Source organism: Heterocephalus glaber, unplaced genomic scaffold, assembly GCF_053883595.1.
Source record: "Heterocephalus glaber isolate CG9 unplaced genomic scaffold, H.glaber_assembly_v1.0 deba00001504, whole genome shotgun sequence".
NCBI lineage: Eukaryota > Metazoa > Chordata > Mammalia > Rodentia > Bathyergidae > Heterocephalus > Heterocephalus glaber.
Genome location: NW_028258324.1, coordinates 42,817,075 through 42,838,049, shown reverse-complemented (window position 1 = coordinate 42,838,049; position 20,975 = coordinate 42,817,075). Strand labels below are relative to the sequence as shown.

The window sequence follows — 20,975 nt, the reverse complement described above, 5'->3', positions numbered from 1 at the left end:
CTTTACATAATCTCTCTTGGTTCTTATTTTTCACCCTTGCCCAGCCCTCCCTTCAACCCCTCCAGCCCTCCCTAATTACAAAAATTTTGTTCCTATTTTTCCATTTTCTCCTATTAATCCCATTCCCTTCTATCCTTTCCCCTAGCCCTCCCACTTCCTCCCCTTTGCCCCTTTTCTTCCTATTTCACATTACCTATTATACATTTAGTCCTTATTTACACTTTCAGTTTCTCACACCAGAGGAATCATACCACAGTGATATATGTGCACCCATGTTCATAGCAGCGCAGTTTGTAATAGCTAAAACTTGGAAACAGCCCAAATGCCCATCAACTGGAGACTGGATAAAGAAAATGTGTTTTTTTTATAAAATGGAGTACTACTCAGCCATAAAAAATGAGAAATTAGAGACATTTATAGCTAAGTGCATGCACATTGAGGCAATAGTCTTAAGTGAAATAAATAGGACACAGATGTGTCAATACCGAATAGTTTCTCTGGCAATGATTCATTTTCTAATCAAGTTACTTGGTTGTTTTTTATCATTGAGATATTAGAGTTTTTCCTATGTTCTGCATATCAACCCCTTGTCAAATGAATAGTTTTCAAATATTTTTTCCCTCTCTAGGTTGTCTTTTCATTCTGTTTCATTTGCTGTGTACAAGTTTTATTTTAGTTTGACATAATCACATTTGGCTCTCTTTTGTGCTTTATGCCTTTAAGGTCTTCTTTGAGAAATTCTTGCCCATTCCAGTGTCCTGAATTGTTTTTCTTTTATGTTTTATTCTAATATTTTATTAGCTTCATGTCTTACATGTAAGTCTTTAATTTATTATGAATTGGTTTTGGGAACTGGTGAGTGATAGGGGGTTGGTTACATTCTTGTGGAAAAGGATATCCAGCCCCATATTTTGAGATTATTATTCTTTTTCCAGTGTGTGTTTTCAAAAATTAGTTGCCTGTAGATTTGTGGGTTTACTTCTATGCTCTCGCCTCTGTTACATTGATCTATGCATCGGCATTTATGCCAATACCACTCTGTTTTGATCAGATATGCAGTATATTTTGATATCAGGTGATGTAATTTCACTTGCTTTGTTTGTTTTTCTAAGATGACTTTGGCTAATTTAGGGATTTTGTGATTCTGTAAAAATTATAAGTTATTTTATTCAGTTCTTTGAAAACTAGTACTGGTATTTTGATAAGAGTTGTTTTGAAACTCTGTATTGCTATGGGCAGTATTTTCCAGTCCATTAATACAGAATGTCTTTCCATATTTCGTGTTCTCTTCAATTTTTTTCATAAGTGTTTTATAGATTTTGTTATGGAAACTTTTTAAAATGTCATTTTAATATAGGCAAATCATGTTATTATTTTTGTCACTGGAGAATTAAACTAGGATCATGGCTAAGAAATTGCTGTAAAGTAGATTTAGTTCTAAATACACATAAATTACTGGCAGTTAATCAATAACTAATGTGGGAATTAATCATAATATGTCAACTTTAATGGATTAAAGAATACCTAGCATAGTAGTAAAGCACTTTTTCAGGTATGTCTGTGTAGATTATGGATACCTGACCTTGGGTATGACACATGATCCCTGGCTCCCTCCTCTCTGGCACTGTTCCCTTGCTCTGCTTCCCAGGATGAGAATGTGCAGATTTGCTCCATCATTCCTCTGTCCAATGTCTCTTTCTAGGAGCCTGCTGGCAACAAAATAAATCCCCTGAAACTGTGAACCAAATTAAACCTCTCCTAAAAATGAACTGACCAAGACCAGTTATCTTTGTGTGACTAAAGATACCATATTCCTTTACTGCCTTTTCATGGAATATTCTACTTCTTCTATCTGCCATCAGTAGGTAGCATTATCTCTATAGGAGCCTAAGGTTCTAAAAAGGTTCTGCTTTCTATTTACATCAGTAATGTTATTATCTCTTCTCAGCCTTTTGGCTAAGATCAAGTGTAGTACATCAGTAATGTTATTTTGGTTGACTTATATGAAGACACAATCCAAAGGTTTTGAGGAAAATAATACTGTTCAGGCAATGATTTCATTGGCTAGGCCATTAACTCTTTAGAAGATCCAGAATCTAGCTCAACAAAATACTTTTTTAAATGAGTATTGAAACCATAACCTTTACACAGAGCTACATCCCCAGCCCTGGTTATACAATTTTTTAAAAACAAAATCTCAGTAAGTGACCCAGGCAGGCCTTGAACTCATGATACTCCTGCCTCACCCTTCCAGAGTTCTGGAATTAAAGGTAAATGCCACCATGGTCATTAACAATTCACCACGCTAAGCTTGTCTTGGAACATAGTCCTGTGGACATTCTAGTGAGAAGCTGTTTCTACACCTGGAAGAGCTGTTGAAGATATTACATCTGAGTATTAATGAAGATTATATGCAAAACTCCATATCTGAGTGAAGCTCCAAACACAGATATGCATAGGAAGGCATGCAATGTTCAGTTAAATAATCACTGTACTTAAAGTTTTTCAATTCTTTTTAACCGCAGATCTCAGAAACAGTCATCCATGCCAACTAAAGCCTATAAAAGAGACTGCACTAGTATTCACTTGCCAATTGGGTTCTTAACCACAGAATCCTCAGAATTGCTTAGCTATGCATGCATCACTGACTCAGGAATACTCCCTCCTATCTGTACTTCAGGCCCCAATGGAACAAGGATAAGTGTACCACTTCTTCAGTACAAAGTGGGACATATGCAGCCACACTGTCCCATGATGGCTATACAATGGATCCACTAGCTATGTGAGTTCTGTACAATGCAAAGGCTTACATTTTATGTATTCATCCTCTCTTCATTGTGTATAAATGCTGTACCACCCAAACCTAGTGTGAAGCTTGTCTTTTTTCAGTAACCTTCAATCATTTACTAGTCTCTCAGCTGGGTGTTACATATGAAGCCCTCCTGTATAGGACACTAATGAACTGCTAACTTGGCTCTTAGAAGCTTATACCAAAGGACAGCCACACTAAGTGAAAAATAAGCATTTTAACTTATATAGTAAACTGGGTGAAATGATTAAAGCAATCAAAATATTCAGTATAGTAAGGTGGACATAGTACATAAAACAGAAAACTCTATTCCAAAGGATGACATGGATAGCATTCTATAAGTAAGGTGGTCAAAAATGCACTATAAAAATCAAAATGTAGTGAGACTATTAGTGAAGGAAATTCTCTGTGTACCAGGGCTGATGATAGTCCATGAAAGGGACTATTATTATAAAAGTGAATTTTCTGAAAGTAATGAAAATGTATAAGCCAAAAAGAATGGCTACCAGGTGATAGTTTTTATCTTTAATTATAATCACCTGCAAGGTGTAAGTAGTAATTAGAAAGTCCTAGTTAACTCACAGAGAACTATTAAAACAAGTAAAGACACTGTGTTCCTGAGAACAAGACACATAGCTATCAAGTTTGTTAATTAATTTGTATAACCAAAAGAAATTAAGAGCAAGTGATTATGTGGCATGATCTCAAGGTAAATTGTCCAAATTCTGATTGAGACAACTTTTACAGATAAACCATTAATTGAAGCAGACTGAGTTCCTCTGAGAAAGTGATTCTCAAAATACTGTATCAATTGTATATTATAATGATTTCCCAGGTTGCTTCGCAATGTGACTATTGACTATGTTATCAGCTGACTCTAATGAGAAAATGAAGAATATGGGAGCATTTTAAAGACTATTGAAAACATGGTTAACTTTGAGATTGATACAAAAGAGACCTGAAGTGTCATCATAATCCACTGATTATAACGGGGATGTTTTCAAGCAGGATAATTAATGAGGTCTGAATTACAGCAGCCTCCACACATGTAGATGATATTTTTCAGGATTCTGAATATATGCAGGGAATGGGTATATTGGTAGTTGGTAGAACATTAGTTCATTGGCCCTTAGGATAAGAGAAATCATAGTAGAGCAGAACAAACAAAATTCTATGAAATTGTCTCCTTATTTTAGGTAACACGGTAAATTGTTAAATGCCATGTATGAAGAAAACAACAGAAATTATTGCCTATATTAAGGCTAAGAATGCAAAATTGATTCTTCTCCCCTGTTGTCTCTTTCAATGATTCTTAGTGGGTGAGAGTGGACTATTTACATCAAGTAATAGTCTCAAACATAATGCTATATCTGAAGAAATATATTCTCTAGTAAAGAATAATGTAGCCTTAGATATCTGGCATGATTTAGGATGTGCATTCTTCTTTGAAAAAAATAAAAGCAGCTTGCCTTTAAATGAAATGGATAACAGTGTATATTGTGTTATCACCTAAGACTATGTAAATTATCTTGTTACTTACTATGTTTTTAACAATATTTTCTTAAGAGTAAATGAGCATGTGGTTTTTTTATAAAATGGAGTACTACTCAGCCATAAAAAATGAGAAATTAGAGACATTTATAGCTAAGTGGATGCACATTGAGGCAATACTCTAAAGTGAAATAAATAGGACACACATGTGTAAATACTGAATAGTTTCTCTGGTGTGAGAAACTGAAAGTGTAAGTAAGGACTAAATGTATAATAGGTAATGTGAACTAGGAAGAAAAGGGGCAAAGGGGAGGAAGTGGGGGGACTAGGGGAAAGGATAGAAGGGAATGGGATTAATATGAGAAAATGGAAAAATAGGAACAAAATCTTTGTAAATAGGGAGGAATGGAGGGGTTGAAGGGGGGGCTGGGCAAGGGTGAAAAATAAGAACCAAGAGAGATTATGTAAAGGTGCAAATTTCCAATGATGAATGTCATTATATTGTATACCTAAAATGTACCAATGTTTAGAATGAAAAATCGATAATGTAAAATAGGAAGAAAAGGTTCACAGGGGTAGGGGTAGTGGGAGGGGCAGGAGAAAGGAAAGAAGGGAAATGAAAAATGATGAGAAATGGAAAAAATGGAAATAAAATCTTTGTAAATAGGGAAGGGTGGAGGGCGTGAAGGGAAGGCTAGGAATGGGGCAAAAATAAGAACAAAGATGCATTATATAAAGGTACAATTCCCAATGAGAAATGTAATTGTGTTGCATACCTACATTGTACCAATAAAAGAATTTAATACAAAAAAAGTGAGCAAATTTGCCAAATATAATGAACACCAACTTAAGTCTCAATACTTTAGAAGTTCAGAAATAAAACCTATAATCACTCAGGATCCATCACAGCAATAAATATTTTAGATATCTCATGGTCCAGGAATACTGTGTATCACTTGTCAAGTATAAAACAAACTACTTTCTCTTGTACTACCTAACATGAAGAAGGAATCATAATGCTTGATGGACTTCTTTTTAGATTCAAAGGTTGGACACCCCATACATGGAAAAGTATTTCAACTCATTATTTTCAGTGACAGAAAATGCTATTTTTAAATGATACAGAAAGATGAAAACGTTCTAGGGGCCTGGGATATAACTCAGTGGCACCATGACTCCTGGCAAGTGCTAGGTCTTGAGTTCAATCCCCTGAACCAGAAAAAAAAGAGTTCTTTGCAGAAAATTCAGTGTGGTATAAATCAGCCTTACCACATGTGACATATAACTCAGCAGGCTCTATATCACTAAAGATATCCATAAGAAAAAAATTGCACTGTGTTATTTTCTTCAAGAGGAAAAATCCTCCCAGGAAAATCTATACCCTTCCAGGTTTGATCAAGATCATTTCACTAGCATACCTCAAAAATAGAGACAGTGCACTCCTGATACAGAGCTCCTGGTATGCTACCAGGCTACAAGAAATTAGGTGGCCAAGAAAAGGGGTATTTTTCTATCACAACCTGTGTAGGGAGGAGTCTGACTCTACTTTTATTTATATCTGCTATCAGTTTATAAGCCTCATCTCTCCCATTTCTCCATATATCCTAGTTCTTGACAGGTTGATAGGAAACCAAATTGTTCCATCTTTTAATACTGTTAGAAACTCTGTCCTGTTCACAACTTTAACCAAAATAAAAATTCCAAGGTGTTCCTCTTTGCATCTCAAGGCAGTTTTAAACCTTCTTAGGATCTTCTCTGATCTTCAAAGTAAGCCATATTATGGGATTAATAAATGATTCATATTCTCTTGATATATATATACCATTATTAGTATGGATGGTACAACTAAATTTTGGGTGTGAGTTCATCCATTCCTGAAGAATTTCCACAAGAAACATTCTGTAACTTCTGCAAGACTTTTCCATCATATTATATGGTCATCTGAGGTGGCAGGAGTATATAGTAAAATGGAAGGATCACTTTAGACAGGCAAAATCAAGAACAAAGAGTAGAGTCCAATCTCATCCACTACTGCTATGTGGGTGTTTCAACCTCAATTCACAGCTAGGATTACATGGTGCTACCTTTATGAAAAGCTGATAGAGATGCTGAGTCTGTTTTATGGGTTAGTTGATTTGGTGTGTAGGTGCATGTTTTAAAAAAATGGTTTGTCATTATGGCTGTGGGTGATGAGATGATATTCTCCCAAAGATGTATGTATTCATCCTCAGGTGAGAAGCCAGATCATTTTCTTTGTTTTTCTTTATTTTTGTATGACAAGAATTTAATTTGAGATAATGTCAAGTAAATTTTATTTTATCAGTAGCCTAGAAATGTAGAAACAATTGAAGCTGGAAGTCTTCAGAATATGAATGTAAATGGGTGTATATGAGTGGTTGCTAGGTGAGAAAAGCTTTGTTTGGCATGTCGGTGCCCCACTGAGACCAGCAACAATGTTTTCTTCACTCAGCACCCAAGTATCATTGAAAAGAAAGATTTATGTTATTATCTGTTTGTTTCTTTTTTGCAAGATTCACTTTGGTTTATGTTTTGTACTCTAAGTAACTACTTTGATGATAACTATGCACACAGCATAATAAGTATTGTTATTCTTTTATTATTTGATTATGAAATTGTCTTTTATTTTCTCATAAACTAAAACAAATTTTAAAAACTAAAGAATGGTTGAGTTAATCAACAAAAATTAACCATTGTTATAAGCTATGACAGTGCTACCACAGGGGGTGGAAAGGACACATTCCATCCCTCTTGTTAGAGCTGCTTTAAGTCCGACCTATCTGCTATAGAAACCTATGCTTACACCCCAAAACAGCGCTGTCCATCATGGGGACCAGTTATCCATATAGTGAGACGGTGAACACCCAATCATCTTGGGAGGCTCTTGATCTCAGTTAATACATATATATAATGGGTACGGTTATGCTTTTTCTATAGTGTACTTTGTTCAGCATCACTATCTGAAGATATATGTTATACAGCCAGAGATTCCATGTAACATTATATCACATCAGGTAAAACACTTTACCACAAAGATAAGGCTGTGTCTGGTCATGGAATCCACACCCCTATCATATTCTAGAGTACCAAGAACCTGCTGATCTCTTAAAGCCATGGAATTTTTTGTTTGTTTGTTTGATTTCAGCACTTGGGAGTGAAAACAGGAACTTCGCATGGAGCTACAACCTTCATCTTTTTTTGTTTGTTTGTTTTGTATTAAATTCTTGTATTGGTACATTGTAGGTATACAACACAATTACATTTCTCATGGGGAATTGTACCTTTATATAATGCATCTTGGTTCTTATTTTCTCCCATTCCTAGCCCTCCCTTCACACCCTCCACCCTTCCCTATTTACAAAGACTTTATTTCCATTTTTTCAATTACTCATCATTTTTTCCTTTCCCTTCTTTCCTTTCCCCTGTGCCTCCCACTACCCCTACCCCTTTGAACCTTTTCTTCCTATTTTACATTATCGATTATTCATTCTAATCATTGGTACATTTTAGGTATACAATATAATGACATTCATCATTGGAAATTTGCACCTTTACATAATCTCTCTTGGTTCTTATTTTTCACCCTTGCCCAGCCCCCCCTTCAACCCCTCCATTCCTCCCTATTTACAAAGATTTGTTCCTATTTTTCCATTTTCTCATATTAATCCCATTCCCTTCTATCCTTTCCCCTAGTCCCCCCACTTCCTTCCCCTTTGCCCCTTTTCTTCCTAGTTCACATTACCTATTTTACATTTAACCCTTATTTACACTTTCAGTTTCTCACACCAGAGAAACTATTAAGTATTTACACATGTGTGTCCTATTTATTTCACTTAAGAGTATTGCCTCAATGTGCATCCACTCAGCAATAAATGTCTCTAATTTCTCATTTTTTATGGCTGAGTAGTACTCCATTCTATAAAAAAACCACATTTTCTTTATCCAGTCTCCAGTTGATGGGCATTTGGGCTGTTTCCAAGTTTTAACTATTACAAAGTGTGCTGCTATGAACGTGGGTGCACATATATCACTGTGGTATGAACTCTTGAACAAATGAACTTAACAGATGTTTACAGAGTCTTCCACCCCAGAAAATCAGAATACACATTCTTCTCAGCTGCACATGGGTCATTCTCAAAAATAGACCACATACTCACACATAGAACATGTTTAAGTAAGTGCAAAGGAATTGAAGTTATCCCCTGTATATTACCAGAACATAGTGCAATGAAGTTGGAGATCCATAGCAAAAGAAACTCGAAAAATTTCATAAACATGTGGAAATTGAACAACATACTTCTGAATAACCAATGAGTCATAGAGGAAATTAAAGAAGAAATCAGACATTTTCTTCAATTAAATGACAATGACAATACAACATATCAGAATCTATGGGACACAATGAAAGCAGTCTTATGAGGGAAATTCATAGCAGTAAATACGCATATTAGGAAAACAGAATGAGCCCAATTAAACAACCTCATGCTGAACCTCAAACTTCTAGAAAAAGAAGAGCAGGACAACTTCAAAGCTCATACAAGGGAGGAAATTATAAAGATCAGAGGAGAAATAAATGCAATGGACACTAAGACAATGATACAAAGAATCAATGAAGCCAAGAGTTGGTTCTTCAAAAGAATCAACAAAATTGACAAACCCTTACCCAACCTTATCAGAAAAAGGAAAGAAAATGGCTAAATCCATGCAATTAGGAATGAAAAGGGTGAAATTACAACAGACCCAGAAGAAATCCAGAGGATCATCAATACCTACTTCCAGAACATATATGCCAATAAGATGGACAACACAGAAGAAATGGACAGATTCCTAGATACATATGAATTACCGAAGTTGAATGAAGAAGACCTAAAAATTCTAAACAACTCAATACCAACCAGTGAAATTGAAAACGTTATTAAATCTTAACAAAAGAAAAGCCCGGGCCCTGATGGCTTCCCTGCTGAATTCTACAAGACATTTAGAGAGGAACTGCTGCCACTACTGTTTAAACTCTTCAATGAAATTGAAAGGGAAGCAATACTCCCAAATTCATTCCTGGAAGCAAACATCACCTTGATCCCCAAAGCAGAGAAAGACCCAATCGAAAAGCAGAACTATAGGCCAATCTCACTAATGAACATAGATGCAAAAATCCTTCATAAGATACTGGCAAATAGAATGCAGAAGATCATCAAGAAGATCATACATCCTGATCAAGTGGGATTCATCCCAGGGATGGAGGGATGGCTCAACATACCCAAACCAATCAATGTAATACACTATATCAATAGAGCCAAGGACAAAAATCATATGATTTTCTCCATAGATGCAGAAAAAGCATTTGACAAAATCCAACATGCATTTATCATAAAAAATACTACAAAAAATTGGAATACATGGTCTCTACCTCAAACTGATAGAAGCCATCTATGAAAACCCAACAGCCAATATCATACTAAATGGTCAAAAACTGAAATCCTTCACACTAAAATCAGGAACAAAACAAAGATGTCTACTATCACCACTCTTGTTTAATATAGTTTTGGAAACATTAGCCATGGCAATTAGACAAGAGAAAGAAATAAAAGGAATAAAGATAGGAAATGAAGAAGTCAAATTGTCATTATTTGCAGATGACATGATACTCTATATAGAAGACCCCAAGAACTCCACCAAAAGTCTTCTAGACTTAATAACCAAATTCAGTCAAGTAGCTGGTTAGAAGATGAACACACAAAAATCAATGGCTTTCCTCTACACGAATGACAGACTCACTGAGAGAGAGATAGGGCAAACAATTCCTTTCACAATAGCATCCAAGAAACTGAAATACCTAGGAATCAACCTAACAAAAGAAATCAAAGACCTCTTCTCTGAAAACTATGGCACTCTGAAAAGAGAGATTGAAGATGATATCAGAAAATGGACAGACATCCCCTGTTCCTGGGTAGGAAGGATTAATATAGTGAAAATGGCCATATTTCCAAAACTGCTATATAGATTCAATGCAATTCCAATTGAGATCCCAACAGCACACTTCATGGACCTTGAGAAAACAATCCACAAATTCATTTGGAACAAGAAGAGATCCAGAATAGCAAAAGCAATTCTAGGTAACAGAGACATGGCAGGGGGTATCACAATCCCCAACCTGCAACTACACTACAAAGATACTGTGATAAAAACAGCATGGTACTAGCAAAGAAACAGACCTGAGGACCAGTGGAACAGATTAGAAGATGCAGAAACAATTCCAGACACACTCAGCCATCTTATCTTTGATAAAGGAGCCAAACACCCTCACTGGAGAAAGATAACCTCTTTAATAAATGGTGCTGGAAATATTGGCTTTCAACTTGCTAAACATTAAAACTAGACCTTTATCTCTCACCAAAAATCGAAATGGATTAAAGATTTAAATATTAAAATAGAAACTCTGAACCAGCTGGAACAGAGGTTAGGTAGAACTCTTGAAGACATCGGTGTAGGAACAGATTTTATGAATAAAACCTCAGTTGCCCATAAACTAGCACAAACAATCAACAAGTGGGATCTCTTCTTATTAAAAAACTTCTGCACAGCAAGAGAAACCACCAGCAGTGTGAAGAGACAACCCACAATGTGGGAAAAAAAATCTTCACCTGCTTTTCCTCAGAGAAAGGTCTAGTATCTCAAATCTATAAAGATCTTAAAAAGATCAGACCTCCCAAATTTAAAGACCCAATCTGAAAATGGGCATCTGAAATGAACAGACATTTCTCAGACAAGGAAGTAGAAATAGCAAATAAATACATGAAAAAATGTTCACCATCACTGGTCATTTGAGAGAGGCAAATGAAAACAATGCTGAGATTCCACCTCACACCAGAAAGAATGGCTGCTGTCATGAAGAGGAACCCTTCTCCACTGCTGGTGCGAGTGTAGAATGGTGCAACCATTGTGGACACCAACATGGATATACCTCAAAGAAATAGGACTGGAAGTCTCATTTTACCCAGCTATATCCCTACTGGGTATCTCCCCCAAAGAATTAAAAGAATCATACCACAGCGATACATGTGCACCCATGTTCATAGCAGCACAATTCATGATAGCTAAATCTTGGAAGCAACCCAATTGCCAATCAACCGGATTTTGGATATAGAAAATGTGTTATTTTTTTATAAAATGGAGTATTAGCCATAAAGAATAAGAAACTAGTGATTTTATAGCTAAATGGATGCATATTGAGGCAATACTCTTAAGTGAAATAAATAGAACCCACATGTGTAAATACTGAATAGTTTCTCTAGTGTGTGAAACTGAAAATGTAAATAAGGACTAAAAGATACAATGGATAATGTGAAATAGGAAAAAAAAAAAGGTGCAAAGGTGTGGGGGAATTTAGAGGGTAGGGGAAAAGAAAGAAGGGAATGGAATTAATATGAGAAAGGGAAAAAATGGAAACAAAGTCTTTATAGATAGGGAAAGATGGAGGGGTTGAAGGGAGTTCAGCAGAATGGGGGAAAAAATAAGAGCTAAGATGGATTTTGCAAAGGTGCAAATTTCCAATGATAAATGTCATATTGTATTCCTTAAATGTACCAATAATATTAATTTTAAAAATACTATATTTCCCTAAGATAGAGTTCTTTTTTAGTTATGTTACAAAATGCATAAAAAGCAATTTCTTATAAAAATAATAAGCATTCTAGATGCTGATTTTTCAAGAAATAACTCCTCACAGAGTTAAAATTTGTATGAAATAAGTGTTGGTGCCTTAATTTACTGAATAATTCAAGATGATAAATATTAAGTAAAGTTACACAGTTGTTTCTCTAGGTAAGATTTGTAAATGAGTATTGCAATTGCAAGCACAGTGCTTTTTCTCTGTTGCTGTGCTGAGTTCCTTTGTTTACTTGTTCATGTTAAAATTTTCTCTTTTCTTTTTTGGTACCGGGACTTTGGAACTCAGGACTTTGTGCTTGTGAGGCAGGTGCTGGAACCATTGAGCTAAATCCCTGGGCCCCATGTTAAAATTCTTAACCCTGATCTTATCCATATTTTTCTCTGAATCCTCACTGGTAAGACATGACTATCTATTAAAGAGTCATACATTCATAATGACACCACTTAGTACCTTTAAGTCTTATCTTTATTTAAATGAATAAATACTACAAGAACATAAGTTAATACAAAGGGATGGAATTCATAAAGTTGTTAAAAGTATTATTCTTCTGTTGAAAAATTACATGGGTTTTATTTGTAGTCTTAGTATTATTTGCATTTGGAATGCCTGGAAATACTGTAGTACATAAAATAAGACTAAGGCATTTCTACATTGAATTAAAGCACAAAGTAAAAAACAGATAATAGGAAGTAGAGAGATAGACATTTTTCAAATGGGAAGGGAATCCATAGATAGAGGGAGGAGGGAGGGAAGAGAGGGTTGGGGGATGAAAAAGGAATCAAGATACATTATGTAAATGTACTAAGTCCCCACAGTAAATGTAATCATTAAGTAATCCAAATGTGTGCAGATAAATAAGAACAAAAAACATGAAACTTTAGCAGGAAAACAGACTCAATTGGAAAAGTCAGTATTAATATTTTAAAATAATTTTCAGGGTAAATTTAGTTAGAGAAATACCTTCAACAGATGAAGTCAGTGATGAAAACAAAAGCAATGACAGATGTTCTTACAGATTAAAAATAAAAACTATACACAGTTAACATTGCCAGTAACGTCCAATAGATTAATCTAATATAATCAAGAGCTCACATTGAAAAGGGTAGAAGTGAAATGAATGCCTATCAATTTTTAAAAAGCTGTATCCTGATTGTGTGAATTGAAAGGTATTTCAATTTTATACACAGTCAAAATTTGCTTTTGCATAGTTAAAAATTTTATTTTAATCATTTGAAATTTAGAAAAAATCTTGTTAGAAAAAAATGTTAGAAGAACACATTATTTTATAAACTTGTGTAACATGCTTAAAATCACTATTATAATACCTATAAGAAATTCTTCCACATATTTCCTCCTATATACATTACATTATGTTCCACATCCTTTAAATTTCTCAGTACATTTCTGTTACTTATTGACATTTTTACAAAATACCAGCATGTTAAAAGGAATACATTTTTTTTTTACACATTGTGTTATGCCATTCCCTGGTAAAATTTATATATACAACCACCATAGAGGGAAAAAAAGAAATGACAACATAATGCCAACTCATCTTTCTATTTAAAGGCACAATTAGTTGACATCCAACAAGTTTTAATCAGTTTATCATTTTTATGACCAACCACTCTTTACTTTTGTATCACCATCTTTCCAAAAGTGAGAAGGCTTATCTAAAGTTTTTTTGAATTTACAGTCTTTATTAAATAAAAAATGTGTTGAGAAACATAAAGTATGGATGGATCATTTCCAGTACATATGAAAAAATAGAGCTCTGGCTCACAAACTATAGCAGTCATCTTAGGAAACCAGATTGTTATCTACAGTAACCTGCCCAGGGAACCAGCAAGCTACATGTATCTCATAGGAAATCAGATTTCTATCTCTAACAACTAAGCTAGAGAGCAAAACAATATTCGATGTAACAACTGGTGCCAAGTGGCCAATATTTGATTAACTGCTTTCCTAAATTTATTCCCTGCTTCAAATTCAGTACCAATCAGAGAAAGGAAAACATGCACCCCTAACTGTCACATGCAATGTCCAAATTCTAATTAGCCCACTTGCAGCTTCCCTACATTGATAGCCTCCAGTGTAAGCATATTTAAAGCTTTCCATTTTTCCACTATAAAATTCAACCATTCTTTTGCTTGTCTTTGAGTCTCTGCCAAAATTGAATTCATGGTGGCTGACTCCTTTACTACATCAAGCTTTTAATAAATGGCCTTTGGTTGTCCTCATTTATTGATCTTTCTTCATTTCCACATAACATATACAAACACGTACAATATTATACTTTTCTACTGAACCAAAAAACCCTATTATTTTAATTAGACCATACAAGGGGCAGAAATTACATTCTGCAGGAATAGCTATAACCACTTCCCAATTAACATGGAATATGAGAGAAACTGAGTGGATGAATAATCCTTAATTGAATAAAGCTCTGTGAGGATGAAAAAAAATTTGTATGTCATGACATCTTTCTCTTTTGAAAAAGGAAGAACTTTAAAGAGAGAATATTAAAAAAAAATTCTAACCAATACATATTGAATGCTAACATGTTAAGCAATGTTTGTTTTTTGTCTCTCTCTCTTTTTTTACTTCCCTTAGTACATGTTTCCAGTACATAATTACATACACTGTAGGGGATTGGTATATGTGCAAAACATATTTCAGTTCCATTCTTCTTCCTTCTCCTCTACCTTCCTTTTATTTTTCCAACATCAGATTTATTTATCTCATAAGACTTTATAAGGTTAATTATCACATAAACAGATTGAAAAAGAGACCATTAGGCCAAAGAACACACAAAACATGTAAGACAATTGTGCTAGGTCAAGGTATACTTTTAGATGCATTGTCCACACTGAATTACAAGATTTTTTTCTTTACCTTTCATTCCCATAATGTGTCTTTTAAATATATATATATAAAATTTGGCTTTTATCATAAATGAATGTTGGATCTTGTCAAATGCTATTGCTGAGTCTATTGAGATGATTGTATGATTTTTGTTCTTGCTTCTGTCTATGTTGTGAATTACTTTAATGATTTGCATATGTTGAACCACCCCTGAATACCTGGACTGCATCCTACTTGTTCATGACATATTACTTTGGTGATTTGCTGCTTTCTGTTTGCCCCTATCTTATTGAGGATTTTTGCATCTATGTTCACAAAGAGACTGGCCTGTAGTTCTCTTTTTTCATTGTGTTCTCTTCTGGTTTTTGAATCAGAGTAATGCTTGCTTCCCAGAATGACTTTGGGAATATGGCTTGCCTTTACATTTCATTAGAGTTTGAAAAGTGCTGGTGAGGAAATGTATCAAGATCTTTGTATATTATCTCATAATCCTTATAGGAACATAAAAAGTTAAATATTTTTATATGTGTAAAATCTAAGATTCAGAACAATTATATTTTTCCAAAGTCACATGCTAGAATATGTATGACTTAAAGAACAGACATCTGTTTTATCTCAAACTCATGCTGCTAGTGACATTCCACAGTGAAGCCAGGAGCTCAGTGTGACCGCATGCCATCCACTAAGAGGTCACTGACTTGTTGAAAGCTGAGAGAATGTAAAATACGGAGCCAAAATCCAAAATTAAATTTACTAGTGCTTCCTGCCAATAAATAAAAATATTCAAAAGTGTGCTCAGATCCCAGTGAGAAGCTGGCAGGGGCTAGAGTGGCATGGTTGTGCACAAGTCCTAGCCAGGGCACCACCACAACCTCAGCAGCTCAGACTCACAGGCTCAGCCAAAGGCCTGCCTGGAAAAGAGGTGCATAGGCTCACAAGCAACAGCCAGAGGCCTGCCCCGATACCATTGGTAAGTGTATGCAGACCTCAGCCAGAAGTCTGCTCAGACACCAGCAACTGGGGTGCACAGCCCCCAACCAAAGGCCTCCCAGACAGCTACACAGGGAACCAGGCCACAGCCATATACATGCTCAGATACCATGCCAACTGTGCAGAGGCCCCAGCCAGAACCCACCTGGACAACAGGTCAGTGGAGGGCTCCCAAAGGCCATCATTTTGAACCCAGTAAGGGGCACAGGGGTGAGAAGCAGAGAAAAGGGCTCTTGGTGGCTTGCTGAGAATTGAAAACCACTAGGTGACCAAAAAGTCACCTCAACAAAGGTGCAGCATACTGACTCTCTTGAAATGAAAAGGCAGGTAAACAAGTCTCAAAACCAGATTTCCAGATTACTTAAGGCAACTGCAAAGGGTAACAAAATAAAACAATCCAATACTTAAACAACTGGACTCCTTGACCTGGCCAAAAAGGAGAATCTGGAAAAAATAATATCAGAAATAATTTCTCAGATAACAACAGAGATTGTGTCCATAGTGAAACACATGATTAATAACTCTAGAGCAGACACATAAAAAAATAGAGGCGCTGAGAAGCATGATGGAATCCTAACATAGGAAACAAATGGAATCCATAAATCAGATGCAAACATATTTCTAGGAGATTAAAAACTCCACTGAAAGTCTATGCAGCAGAATGAGCCAATGTGAGGACAGAATTTCAGATATAGAAGATAAAATTGCAATTAATGACCAGGAAAAGAAAAATTACTTCAAAATTATAAGGGAACATGAGAAATCAATTGAGCAGCTGCTAGACTATGCAAAGAAGAATAATACAAGACTGATCCAACTCAATGAAAAAACAGGAGAGAGTGAAGATGATGTAAAAAAAAAACTGTTCACAGAAATAATGGTTGAAAACTTCCCAAATGGGGAAAAGAACTTGACATGGAGATAAGCAAGGCATATAGGACTACAACTAGCCATGATCAAAAAAAAAAAAAAAAATCTACAGAGTTTGGCCTTACAGTCAGATGGGGGTAGCTGTGCCCTGGTCCATCCAGCTTGCCAGCTCACTTGCATCCAGGAGACCATGAGGACATCCCCCCCCCGCCCCCCCGCCTTCAGGCCCACAGGCCACAGGCTTGGCTGCACAGACCTGTATCAACAGCCTCCACTCCCTGCCTCTGGCCTCTTGTCTGTGCAGCTACACGGTTCCACACTACAGAGGCACAGGAGCACATAAAGGCCATTGTCTTGAGCTGCAGAGGTAAACAGCAGAGAGAGGGCTTTTTTTAGGCTCCTTGATGAAAACTGAAGTCCACTGGAAAAGCGAAGATAATCTCTGCAATATAGGCACACCAGACCATCATACTTGGTAAGTTGGAGAGATCATCACCTCCCATTTGATCCTAGACTCTTGCCGGGGAAAGACAGCTGGAACCTGTAGTAGAGCCTTGCAGAGTTTGGCCCTGCTGGAGGGCAGGGAGCTCAATTTGGGCCTTGCAACCAGAAGTCTGTCTGAATCTTACAGGTCTGTGACTGGCTTACTGGGACTCATTGACTTATAACGGACAGTACCAAAATCAAAAATGAAAAGACATTTAAGCAAGTCATAAACCCAGGCTTGCATCCTACAAAAGGAAATTTCTGAGGAAAATGAGGTGGAAAAGTCTGATAATCAACCACCTGGACACCCTGAACTGATAGGAAGTAACAAAAGAGATGAATGAGGCTCCAGGAAAATCCAAAGCAGAAATAATGTCCCAGATAACTACAGAGATGGTGAGGAGAGTGAAAGTCATAATTAGAGGCTTTAGAACAGAAAGAGATAAAAAAAATAGATGAGCTCAGAAATATGCTGGAATCCATGAATGCCCAGCATAAGAAATAAATAGAAAACATGATCGCCCAACATAAGAAAGAAATGGAATCCATGAAACAGATTCAAACAGATTTTCAGGAGATTAAAAACTCCACTGTAAGCATGCATAGTAGATTGAGGGAATCTGAAGACAGAATATCAGATATAGAAGACAGGATTGCAGTTAAGGACCATGAAAACAGAGATGTCTTAAAAATAGTAAGGGACCACGAGAAATCAACACAGCAGCTGCTGGATGATGCAAGGAAGAATAACATAGGACTGATAGGAGTCCACGAAAAAACATGAGAAAATACAATTGACATTAAAAAAAAACTGTTCACAGAAGTAATAGTAGAAAACTTCCCAGACAGAAGTGGAGGATTGAACATCCTGACAAGTGAGGCACATAGAATTCCAATTAGCCATGATCAAAAAAAAAAAAATCAATGCTTAGACACATAATAATTAAGATCCCAGAAACCCAACAGAAGAACAAAATTCTACAAGCAGTTAGCAAAAAGAAACAAATCACCTATAAAGGAAAGCCTAAAAAAATTACAGCAGATTTTTAAACACAAACCCTCAAGTCAAGGAAAGCCTGGAGTCAAGCATTTCAAGCCCTAAAAGAAAATAATTTCCAACCTAGACTGTTGTATCCTGCAAAATTATCTTTCAAATTCAATAGGGAAATTAGATATTTTCATGACAGATAACACCTGAAAAATTTCATGAATACCAAACCAGCACTCCAAATAATCCTAACCAATATCATGGAAAAAGACCATGACAATCACAACTCCATGAGCCCCAACAGAGGGAAGACACCAGGCAAGGTAAGAAACTAAAGCAAAAGGAAAATAAAAAAAAAAAAAAAAAAAAACAAGAAATAAAAGAAATGCCAAAAAGTAAAACATCATGACAAGGATGAGTCAATATCACTCAATTATAACTATGAATGTTAATGATCTCAATTCACCAATCAAAAGAAATAGACTGACAGAATGGATTAAGAAGCAAAATTCAACAATATGCTGTATACAATAAACACACCTAACTCAAAAAGAAATACATAGACTGAAAGTAAAAGGATGGAAAACAGTTTTCCATGCCAGAGGAACCCAGAAAAAAGCAGGGGTAGCAGTTCTATTTGCAGACAAACTAGATTTCAAACCAAAATTAATTAAGAGAGACAAAGATAGTCACTACATCCTTGTGAAGGAAACAGTCCAAGATGAAGAGATGACAATCATAAATATATATGCACCAAATATGAATGCCCCCCACTATACAAAACAAATATTAAAGGACATGAAAAACTGAATAAGCTCTTAGTGGGGGATCTCAAAACCCCTTTATCACAATTAGACAGATAAGCTAGACAAAAAATTAACAACAAAATTGTACAATTGATCCAACCTACTGAACAAATGGACTTAATAGATGTTTACGGAGTGTTCTACAATACAAAATCAGAATACATATTATTTTTGGTTGCACATGGGTCATTCTCTAAAATAGACCACGTACTAGCCCATAGGACATGTCTAAGTAAATATAAAAGAATTGAAGTTACTCCCCATATAGTATCAGGCCATAGTGCAATAAAATTGGAGATCAATGATATAAGAAACTGCAGAACTCCCACAAACACATAGAAATTAAATAACACCATCCTGAACAACCAATGGGTGACAGAGAAAATGAAAGATAAAATTAGGCAATTTCTACAAGTAAATGATAATGCCAGTACAACATACAGGCATCTATGGGACACAATGAAAGTAATTCTACATAGGAAATTCATAGCAGTGAATGCCCATATTAGGAAAACAAAGAGAACTCAGATAAATAACCTAATGCAGAACCTCAAGCTCCTAGAAAAAGAAGAGCATAACAAACCAAAAGCTTGTACAAGAGAGGAAATTATAAATATCAGAGCAGAAATCAATGTAATGGAGACTAAGAGAATGATATAAAAAATTAATGAATCAAAGAGTTGGTTTTTCAAAAGACTAAATAAAACAGATAAACCCATAGCCAACCTTATCAAAAACAAGAAAGAAAAGGCTCAAATCCATGCAATCAAGAATGAAAGAGGTGAAGTCACAACAGATCCAGGAGAAATTCAAAGCATCATCAATTCTTACTTCAAGAAGCTGTACTCTAATAAAATGGAAACCACAGAAGAAATGGACAGATTCCTGGATACATAAGAATTGTCAAATTCAAATGAAGAAGATATAGAAATTCTAAACTCTCCAATTCCAATGAGTGAAATTGAATATGTAATAAAAAATTTACCAACAAAGACAAGCCCAGGCCCTGATGGCTTCACTGCTGAATTCTACAAGACATTTAAAGAACTATTGCTATTACTCTTTAAACTCATCAAGGAAATTGAAAGGGAAGCAAGGCTTCCAAATTCATTCCTGGAAGCAAGTGTTACTTTGATTGCAAAGCCAGGGAAAGACCCAACTTAAAAAGAGAACTACAGACCATTCTTCCTAATGAACATAGTTGCAAAAATCATCAACGAGATACTGGCAAACAGAATGCAGAGGGTCATCAAGAAGATCATACACCCTGACCAAGTCGGATTTATCCCTGAGATTCAAGGATGGTTCAACATTCATAAATCAATAAACAAAATACACTATATTAACAGAGTCAAGGACAAAAACCATATGATCATCTCAATAGATGCAGAATAGGCATTTGACAAAATCCAACACCCATTCATGATAAAAACCCTACAGAAAATTGGAACAGAAGGTCTTTATCTCAACTTGATTAAGGCTATCTATGAAAAACCCACAGCCAACATGATATTAAAAGGTCAAAACCTGAAAACTTTCACACTAAAATCAGGAACAAGACAAGGATGCCTGCTATCACCACTCCTGTTTAATATTGTTCTTGAAACATTAGCCACGCCAATTAGAAAAGAGAAAGAAATAAAAGGAATAAAAATAGGAAAGGAAGAAGTTAAACTGTCATTGTTTGCTGATGATACTTTACATAGAAGACCCAATATACTCTGCCAAAAGACTTCTAGACTTAATTGACAGATTCAGTATGGTAGCTGGATATAAGGTCAACACTCAAAAAACAGTAGCCTTTTTATATACAAATAATAGACTCACTGAGTGAGAAATTAGTGAAAAATTCCTTTTACAATAGCATCCAAAAAAATGAAGTATCTAGGAGTCAATCTAACAAAGGAAGCAAAAGAGCCTTACATTGAAAACCATAGCACTTTGAAAAAAGAGATTGAGAAGGATATAAGAAAATGGAAAGAC

General features: G+C 35.6%; 1 pseudogene; it reads left to right on the top strand.

Moving 5' to 3' along the window:
• The first annotated feature begins 1,936 nt into the window (after positions 1-1,936).
• On the top strand, positions 1,937-2,004 carry LOC147825322 (U2 spliceosomal RNA; annotated as a pseudogene).
• The last annotated feature ends 18,971 nt before the right edge of the window (positions 2,005-20,975 follow it).